Source organism: Patella vulgata, chromosome 7, assembly GCF_932274485.2.
Source record: "Patella vulgata chromosome 7, xgPatVulg1.2, whole genome shotgun sequence".
Taxonomy (NCBI): Eukaryota; Metazoa; Mollusca; class Gastropoda; family Patellidae; genus Patella; species Patella vulgata.
Window position 1 is genome coordinate 18,261,916 of NC_065885.2, and position 9,882 is coordinate 18,271,797.

General features: G+C 38.1%; 1 long non-coding RNA gene across 1 annotated transcript; it reads right to left on the reverse strand.

The window, feature by feature from the left end:
- Positions 1-805: 805 nt before the first annotated feature.
- Positions 806-5,938, reverse strand: LOC130013533 (uncharacterized). The gene is made up of 3 exons (XR_008788711.1): positions 5,747-5,938; positions 3,020-3,125; positions 806-1,677 (listed from the first exon to the last, which is right to left on the reverse strand). It is a non-coding gene; the product is annotated as an uncharacterized LOC130013533 (long non-coding RNA).
- Positions 5,939-9,882: the final 3,944 nt, after the last annotated feature.

Here is a 9,882-nt window from a genome sequence, read left to right on the forward strand (position 1 = left end):
AAAATTGTGACCTCTCGAGGGACCACAAGCTAAAAACGCGGCTATGATCTAAGACGTTTGGGTCCGAAATCAAGGATTTCGGCAAAAGGGGGTAGGATTTTAAAAGTGGGGGTGCAGCAGAGTGGTTGGGGCGCCAATATAATGGCCGAGTTACTGAGCGCGGAGCCCGCGAGCGCCACGCTCGCGCAGCGGTGTGTGTGCCCCCCCCCCCGAAAATTTTGAAAATTAGGCTGCCGCAAACGCGTGGCGCTCCGCTGGCAAGCACTTCTGGGAGAAATCTAGGTATCATACACTAGGTCTGCCCCGAGTCTGAAATTTGGGGTATAGGGGTAGCTCCGACCGGGGACTAACATAGGCCAGGTGGCGTTAGTCTACCACTTCCGGTTTCAGAGTTATGACCCCCCGAGCGAAGTCTGTCTGTTCGGGGTTGGCGGCTACATCTGCCCCGAGTCTGAAATTTGAGGTATAGGGGTAGCTCGGACCGGGGAGTAACATAGGCCAAATGGCGTTAGTCTACCACTTCCGGTTTCGGAGTTATGACCCCCCGAGCGAAGCCGGTCTGTTCGGGGTTGGCCGCTACACAAGGTCTGCCTCGACTCTGAAATTTGGGGTATAGGAATAGCTCGGACCAGGGAGTAACATAGGCCAGGTGGCGTTAGTGTACCACTTCCGGTTTCGGAGTTATGACCCCCGAGCGAAGTCTGTCTGTTCGGGGTTGGCGGCTACACTAGGTCTGCCCCGAGTCTGAAATTTGGGGTATAGGGGTAGCTCCGACCGGGGAGTAACATAGGCCAGGTGGCGTTAGTCTACCACTTCCGGTTTCGGAGTTATGACCCCCGAGCGAAGTCTGTTCGGGGTTGGCGGCTACATCTGCCCCGAGTCTGAAATTTGGGGTATAGGGGTAGCTCGGACCGGGGACTAACATAGGCCAGGTGGCGTTAGTCTACCACTTCCGGTTTCGGAGTTATGACCCCCGAGCGAAGCCGGGTATCCTGCTAGTAATATATATTACTAATCGTTGTGTATGTATGATTTTTCGCGTGCGCACTCTCAATTTTTTGAGGGGATTCCGCGTGAAAATTAGAGCTCTCAGGGGGGCCCGCTTATACGGGTGGACTTATTGTTTAATGGGGGCCTGGGGGGACACCGTCCTCCTAAACTCCCTGCCAGCACGCCCCTGCAACTTGATGTAGCATTGTTTCATGTGTGAACAGTACAAAGTACAAGTTACAAGGCTTAAATAGTGAAGTGGCTAAGGAATAGATTCGTCTTTTTTCCCATCATAATGCCTCGCTCGCCTTGACAATTTTCGAGTCGCGTGTTCAACTGGCTTTTTTGCTCCATTTTAAGGCTCTTTTTCAACGATTTCTCAGCGGCGTGCCCCGTCTCCGCGGTCAGTGCCCTCATTTTGCGGCGACCCCCCTTTTCAAAATTCATAGATCCGCCCCTGCTCGTCCTCTCATGACCACAATGCTTTACGCCAAATTTGGAAACAATGTGTTTAAAAACTATTGTCGATATAGCGTTCACAATGTGTTCGGAAAAAGGTGTATATCTAAGGCTTCATCTTTATCTTCTGGTCTGTTGATTACTATTGTACCTACATTGGGTAACAGCACCATACGATCATCATTAGGGCTTGGGTTAAAATCTATTCCATTTCTTGTCCATGTATACCTGTTAAAATACCAACAGTCATTATTTACAATCTAATTCAAAACATAGTTTTCCAGACAACAAAACAGTAGCCCACCAGCAGCTAGGTAATTTTAATGACAAACTGAATTTCTATATGATTTTGACATAAACAATAACCCCTATAATCAATGTCAACTAATTCTACTGGGCAAGTGTGTAACAATTCCACCAAGTTTTCAAAATTCCATAGAACTCTCTCCTGTATCACATTCAACGGCTATAAAAAGTACAATAGGGATCGAAAAGTTTAATCGCAAAACACGTTTGTGCCATATTATACAATAATCTGTGGTTTACGATTTACACATTCGTATTATTAACAGGGTTGAACTATATGCCCCAATCAGCAATTCTACAAAAATTCATTGAGAACTTTGACATATAGCAACCGCAAGTTTTTAAAGTCAAAATGAAAATATAAGGTCGGCTTTATATTTCAACAAGAAGGGCAATAAAATTGGAATTATTTTTCAAAAACTATACTCGGGAGCGAGATTACAAGCATATCATGACAAGGGCAAGCTCTGTGTAATTAATTGGTGTATGACTCCAAAGTGTTCACTCTTTTATCCAGCTAGTTTCTAATTTTAAAAAAAAAACACTCAAAAAATCTGGAAACATAAATCGACAAATAAATGATGTCTCTAGGAAGTTTTTGGCATGTAGAACAATGATTACAAGTGTAGATGACAAGGACAATAACTCTGCCATTAGCTGATGTGTGACTCTTAATTTAGATAAGATTAACGTCTACAAGTAGCTGAACCAGCTAAATACATCTTAGTATTTGGATTTAATGATTTTGATTGGCAGATCAATATTGGTTGTGGTACATAAGTAGATAAATCTAAAACAGACAATAAAACGTTCTCTAAAGGCATTATGACTCTCACATGAAAAAAAAACCAAATTGTTTTTAATTTTGAATATCTTTTTAAAAATGACCTACATATCCACCAACTAGCCTACTTAGAGCAGGATATTCTTTTCATAACTAGTATTCATTAAATCACATTATGCAACGCTTATATTGAAAGTTTAAGCGTCTGCTTTAGACTTTTGTTAAAATCCAGACAACCTTTCTGAACAAAGTGATAGATTATTATAAAAAAGCAACAATTCTATTATAGGTGATTACTAGTTGAACGACATAATTATATTATAAGTCCAATTGATAATAATTGCAGGAGGACCGTACTACACACAACTAGACTGATAATACAAACCTGAGAACAAGACATAAACTACACAGACATTGCTAGTAATAAACAACTTTTATCAAATCAAATAATTGGATAGTTATAAAGAATTTTCAACATACTTTGGTTGAGGTTCTCCATCAGCTACACATGGCATCTCTACTTTTTCACCAACTTTATAATAAACATAATAGTCTGGTTGTATATTTATACCAGGGGGGCGTGTTCCTGAAAAATAATTGTAAATCTATATAGATGTGGAAGAATCACGCGGCCTCAGAATCGAAAGAAATCATGTTTTTCGTTTGAGGTACAATGAAGGGGAATGAATTAACCTGAAAGTAAAATAAAAACGTTTTAACAATGCCTGTATTACATTAGCCTAGATTAATGATATATTAATGCAGGGTTACATAAATTACATGTAAGCATGGAACGTAGAAAGTAACGAAGATAAACGGAGTTTAACGTTCTATTATGTGCATCGACGGGGCTAATAAAGAATGATGGACATACGCTATACGGTGTTTTTTGAGGGAAATTTAACCCAGACAGCTGCGCTACATCTTACTTTTCTGCACCAACCGGGTTAATGAGAGAGAGAGGGGGAGAGGAGAGAGAGAGAGAGAGAGAGAGAGAGAGAGAGAGAATGGGGTTTAACGTCCACTCGACTAACACATGGTTCAATTTTATTTCAATAATTTGCTTGCGCGTAGGGGAGGAAACCGGAGGACCCGGAGAAAAACCATAAGGTTGGATAGGCGACCCTACTTCTTGTCACGTCCAACCGGGGAATCGAAACCCCGCCAGTTGACTCAATGACAGACCGTATGATACAGCGCGCGCGTGCTAACCATTCGTCCATTCACCCCCCCCCACCGGGTTAATGAAGACGGTCATTCGCCATGCATTGAGCCACAAGGACCATTTTGACCGGACAACCTACTCTTATTTCGAATTCCAACTATCAAGGGATTTTTTTTACGCGCACACTAATGTGTAAACATGAACATGCGTTTTTGCCCCGTCTCTATTCCACCCCTGTTCCTGTCATAACCAAAAGAATTGAGGAAGATCAATCTCTATCTAAGGACAACCAATATGCAGTCGCTGAACATCTGCGGAACAAGATTTACACGATGCGATGGTCTGAAGTAGAAGTACTTAACTCCAACCACACGTCATTCACTATATTGTCATTCATCAAAAGTATTATGTAAATCGGATTAGTCCCTTATGATGAAATTCGTTATTATTTATTTATAATCATTGTAGTATTTGGTATACTCATCACATGTAACTCTTATTTATGCATTCAATAAGACATTAGTCTAAGATAATAGTAACGGACTGCGTTGTATAACCCATTAATTACTTAAAACCATTTTAGCAATTGAGTAATGCCAATTAACGCTTTGATCTAGTTCATTTTATATGTATTCATTTAGATCGTTTTTCCCTGTAAATACTTAGGGTTTGTCATCATCGCTTTGATCAAGTGCATGTTATGATGTACATATTTATGACCTCATTGTATAAATACTTATTATTTTATGATCAGTAGTGGAATACCGCGTTTTATCAGTGAAATAAAAGTGTTATTCCACTGGCTAAAGTAGTCCATGTTGTTTTTGCCTAAAATGATTGTAAAATCATAAAATAAATAGAACATTTGTCGTTTTGTCGTGAATAACATATTTTATTTCATCTCTAAGCAAGAAAAGGTTTCTTGCTTCTCGATGAAATAAAATATGTTATTCACTCTAAAACGACAAATATCCTCTATGTAGTCCAGATGGTTGCTATTTTCCAAGATGGTGGTGATTATTCTACCAGTATGGATATCTGACAAAGAAGTAATTGTACAATCAATACATAATTTGAGATTAAAGAAATAGTCCGATCCGTAGGTAAAATTCGTGGAGCATACTTTATTTTGTAGGTTTTGATGTGTGGTGACAAAACACCAATGTTGACAATTTTTGGAGTAGGTTATTATAGTAGTGGTACAAGATAGAGGACCTGGCAAGGGCCAGCGTATAATCGTTCGCATGGGGCGAAACACGTCCTTGACTGGATAGAGACTACCCCTCCTTCTGTAGCATTTTCCTCTGAAAATATGCATAGCTGTCCGATCCTGGTGTTTTCTAGACCAAGAGAGGAAAATAATAGGTGAATGGTAAATCTACAATTTCGTTTGATATAACGGTACTACGATTATATTTGATCTACTTGGTCATTCGATCTTAATATTTCATTTGATTTGATTAGACCAGGGTTATTAAGAATTTGTCGAAAAATACTATTTTTGAACACTTTACTCAGTCATCAGTACTGTTTCCATATCTTTCATATAAACATATGACCACAATTCCTTCCATAGCCAATCCTGACTTGACTTAACTTGGGTTTAACCTCCACTTCCACCGAGATTGATATCACATACAATCCCTCAAATCACGCCCTGGGACTTCAAAGTTTTAACACGAACCGCTCTGCGAACAACTCGGTGATCGGATAAAATTATGGCCACAATTGCTTTCCGTAGTCAACCAAACTGCGTGCAAGGAATTTGCAGCCATATTGACACCAAATCTTGGTTCATTCATAATGTCGTTGCTGTCTGTGACGAATGAGACAGGAAGCTTAATATACAGCATTATATCCCTGCTTTAAAATGTAAGTATTCGTTAAATGAATGATTAGCAGTCATTGCCCATTGTCAAGACGGATTATTACGACGTTCATCTACATAACCTGTCTGTTAAGAGTTTATCGATCAACTCTATTAATCAAAACAGGTGTATTCATTTGAGTAAAATATCGTTATAGGTTTCTAATATACTTACTTGCTAATAAACCAGGTAGATAAATAACAAATAAAAACATCCACATTCTTTTAAATTTCAAGTTTAGAGTCTCCATAATATAACGCACGAATGGTCAATGTACAGGGTAACAAACATACATACATACATACATACATACATACGTACACATATATTTATAGTAACCGGACAGCGTAGACAAAATATATGTTGAAATAGTCTAGCCGTGAATAAGCGAATGGCGTTAAAATTTATGTGTTTAAAGGGCCAGCCACGTGACTCGTTTACATTGTCGGTTAAAGTCTTTGGTTGTATTTATGTGCGGAAGCAAAGCAATGGGGCAGGGGTCTCTTACGGCCACTCCATAAAGGTGGTCGTATATAATTATGAACTTCTAGTTATATCACTATATTTGTATATACAAACGACCCAAATTATAGTTATATCACTATATTTAAATGTACAAACGCCAATACTTATACTTATATTTGTCGATACAATCTACACTAACACCTATTAACAGAAATAGTTATGAGCTCGCCGGTTGCGATTTTCACCTGATTCACTGGTTGAAATGTAAAACACCCCTCCCCTCGTCTCCGCCCTCATGACGGCAAACACAACCCTAAAATATAAAGACAGACAAAGGTATGTTGAAGTGTTATGTTTTTCTACGCATTCTTTCATTGAAATCTTTCTATGCATCAAATAAAGAACTACCCCCCCCCCCCCTCCAAAAAAGAAAAAAAAATATTATGTTAAAGACGCATTATGCAAAAGCTAAATCTATATTTATATAAACTATTATTTAATCTTTTATTATGGCGACACGGCACTAATCAACCCTCTAGATGGCCGAGACTTAAATGGATTTGAACACCCGCGAGAAATTTTAAAGATACAATTGATAAACTAGACGTAGTTAATAAACGATCTACGCTACATCTTTAATAAGAAATAACTTCGTTCAAAATAAAGTAATTTAAATGAAATATTCAATATTCATTTTGTACTATCTCTTTTTGAATTATATAGCAACACGGATCATCTCTTTATCTAAATAATACATAATGCATCTTCGATATCCCAACAGTTCAGAGGGCATGGTAGCCCTAAGGGCCGATATAATAGTCCAAAACCAACGGCTGGATCAAACCCCATATATTAAGGCCACTTTGTGAATTGTGTTTTATCATTTTTTTTATAATAAATTCCTAATTTGTGCTACAATTGTAATTAAACACGGTCATAAACGGAATAGCCCTAATATTACCCGCATAGCGATGGCAAAGAAAATCACAAAGCCTGTGTCCAACCAGGATGACAGCTTCTTCTGACAGCACCAAGGGCGTGGATTTGTCATAACTTGGGGGGGGGGGGGCGGACGAACCCTGGAATCTGGAACATTTCATTACCAAACTAAATAAATAATTACGAACAGTTTACTGTACCAGTGATATTTCGATGAAGGCTGTAACTAGGGGTAATATGATGACAATATGGAAAGACTGACTACCTACATCAAAGCTGCATAAATATTAATTGTTCATGAAGTTAAGTGAATCGTCCAAAGACGTTCGTTCTACGATCAGGACTGTTACCTTTGAATATCTTGACGACATGAAGGGGGTTATTATGCACCGCACACGCCATCAAGTGGCTCAGTCGGTTTTGCGTCATGGAGTTGCGCAGCCGAGTTTTGATACGGCGCAGAGTGCTGACGGATCTCTCGGCGCCCCTCCCCCCTAAATCCACGCTCATGGACAGCACTGTGAATATTCTGACTGCACTTTGAATATTCTATTGTATTCCAACTGCATTCGAGCTACATTAGACAGCAAATACACCGGAATGTGCAAGAATCATTCGGAGCAGGTTTGAAATGCATTCTAATAGTAAGTGCAAGGGGACTGCACCAAACACAATTACACAAAACAAATCTACTGATAGGACACACTACGCAGAAATCACAAACAAACGTACATATCAGATTAAGTATTCAAACAGCATTCTTACAAAACTGTAAGAACTTTTATCAATTTGAAATTCCCTCCAGGCGCGAATTTTAAGTGTTTGATCCCCGCTGATTCCGAATTACTACGATGAGGCTTTAACATATAAATGACACTTTCTCATGAAGCTACATAGCAATTTAGGGGGTTTATGAAAAGAAATAACTAGTTTTCAACGGCATAGACCAACATTTGTCAATACAGCTTAGCATTTTTATAACACAAGATCTTTGTTGTCACTTTTTAATACTATTTAGTTTAACTTTGGCAGTTTGTTTAGGCCGTCGTGACTTAGTCTAAATCTATTCATCGAGGGACAATTAAATGAATTGCGCAATCTATACATTTTCATACACTGTATTGCCCATTCGCCCGTTCTTCGAGTGCAGGTTGTAAGATATTTTAAACGTTGATAAAGGGTGCACAGTTGAACCTAATACTATTTATGACACGTAACTACATAATACTGATCGGTGATTGGTCATAAATGAGGTCACTAAGGACACAGACAGGAGTGTATAGTTCACACCATGATTCAACTTTAAAATCCTATTACATGATATGAGCTATGGAGGTTAAAAATAAAAATACATTTCACTGACATGTACAAATATTATCAACGCAATTTAAAATAATAATTCAACACAGTCCTTGATTTTTTAAAAGTCACAGATAAGTATTAAAGTTTACAGATCAAGTTTATCTGGACCTTTTGAAACTCTCGACCACTTATAATGGTGATTGTAGCTTTTAATTTTACTAGGTTTAGGACTAGATTGTTTATGTGACGTTGGAGTTCCTAGTATTCTATCTGCTGGTTTAGGTAAGATAGCTTGTTGTTTAAAGTACACTATTGGTAGAGTGGTTCGTGCAAATAACAAAAATCCAATAAACGAGCTATATTTGGGGCTTTTTTTAACAAATATGATAAGACTTACCATTAAAATCATCATTCATTAACAATTAAACTATTGCTAAGTTGGATATTTGTGTGATTTGGCCATTTGAATGGGACTTTCTAATTATATGGATAAGTTGATCGCCCAATTAGCGTTACAGCGGTTGATTTTTTCATTAAAAAGAGTTATGTTTCTTGGTCACATCAAAGTTTCAAATTTTGCTCTGGAAAACGAATTCTTAATTTCCGCAGTCGGCTTTCTTCGTTTTTTTTACGTACGTACAATTAACGATTGGATTTAAAATTTGTACGCGTGCGCAGCCCTTAGTTAGAGAGAGAGAGAGAGAGAGAGAGAAAGAGAGAGAGATAGATGTTTGTATTTTGAGCTGATTTTTTTAACGTTTACATCCTTTATGATAATCCTATTTTGTTTCAAATAATTATCACAAATATAAAAATCATACACATCAATAACAGAGGAGCACACAACATGCGCAAAGAAAAGCAGCCTTAAGCATTTTGAAATCGGTTCGGCAGCAGTGGTCCAAATGTCTAGCATTGCATCCGGAATTCCGTATAAGAATCTACTTAGAAGTCAAAAATGCGACTCCTACACATTGTGCTCTAAACTGTGTTATAAATTATAGAATAAACTGTAAATCAATTGAACCCATTTCAAGGTGGAACTGCATGCTTTTTGATATGATTGGGCTGTTTGTGGCCCCAGATAATCCAAAAATAGAAGTCGAGACGTGACGTCTCGAAAAATTCTTTGATCTGTTATATGACTGGTAAATTCTGTTATTAAAAACAACCGGCATGACAATGACTACATAATAAGTTGGGAGTTCTACAACAGTGAAATGTTAGAGAAATTTAAGTTTAAATATATCCTTTGTGTTTGAATCACCACTTATGGTTGGTTGTGTCGTATTATGTATCAATCTGGAAATTTCTATTTTATAGCTATTGTTCTCGAAAGTAAGACGCACATAATAATTACGAAACAATCAATTAAATTTGACACAAAACCGGAGTCCAAATTCGCAGCGCCCTGAAATGATTAGAATCCGAGTCTTGTGACCATTACCGTAATTTTATTTTAATCATACACGTCTGGTTAATCGAGACTAGGGAAAATAATTACTTTCAATTTATTTCCAGTCTCAAATTTTTTCTGCGTATTTAGAGCTAGCAACAATGTAACTTCTAAAGTAACTAAAGCGCCCACTAACAACAGAGTTTTA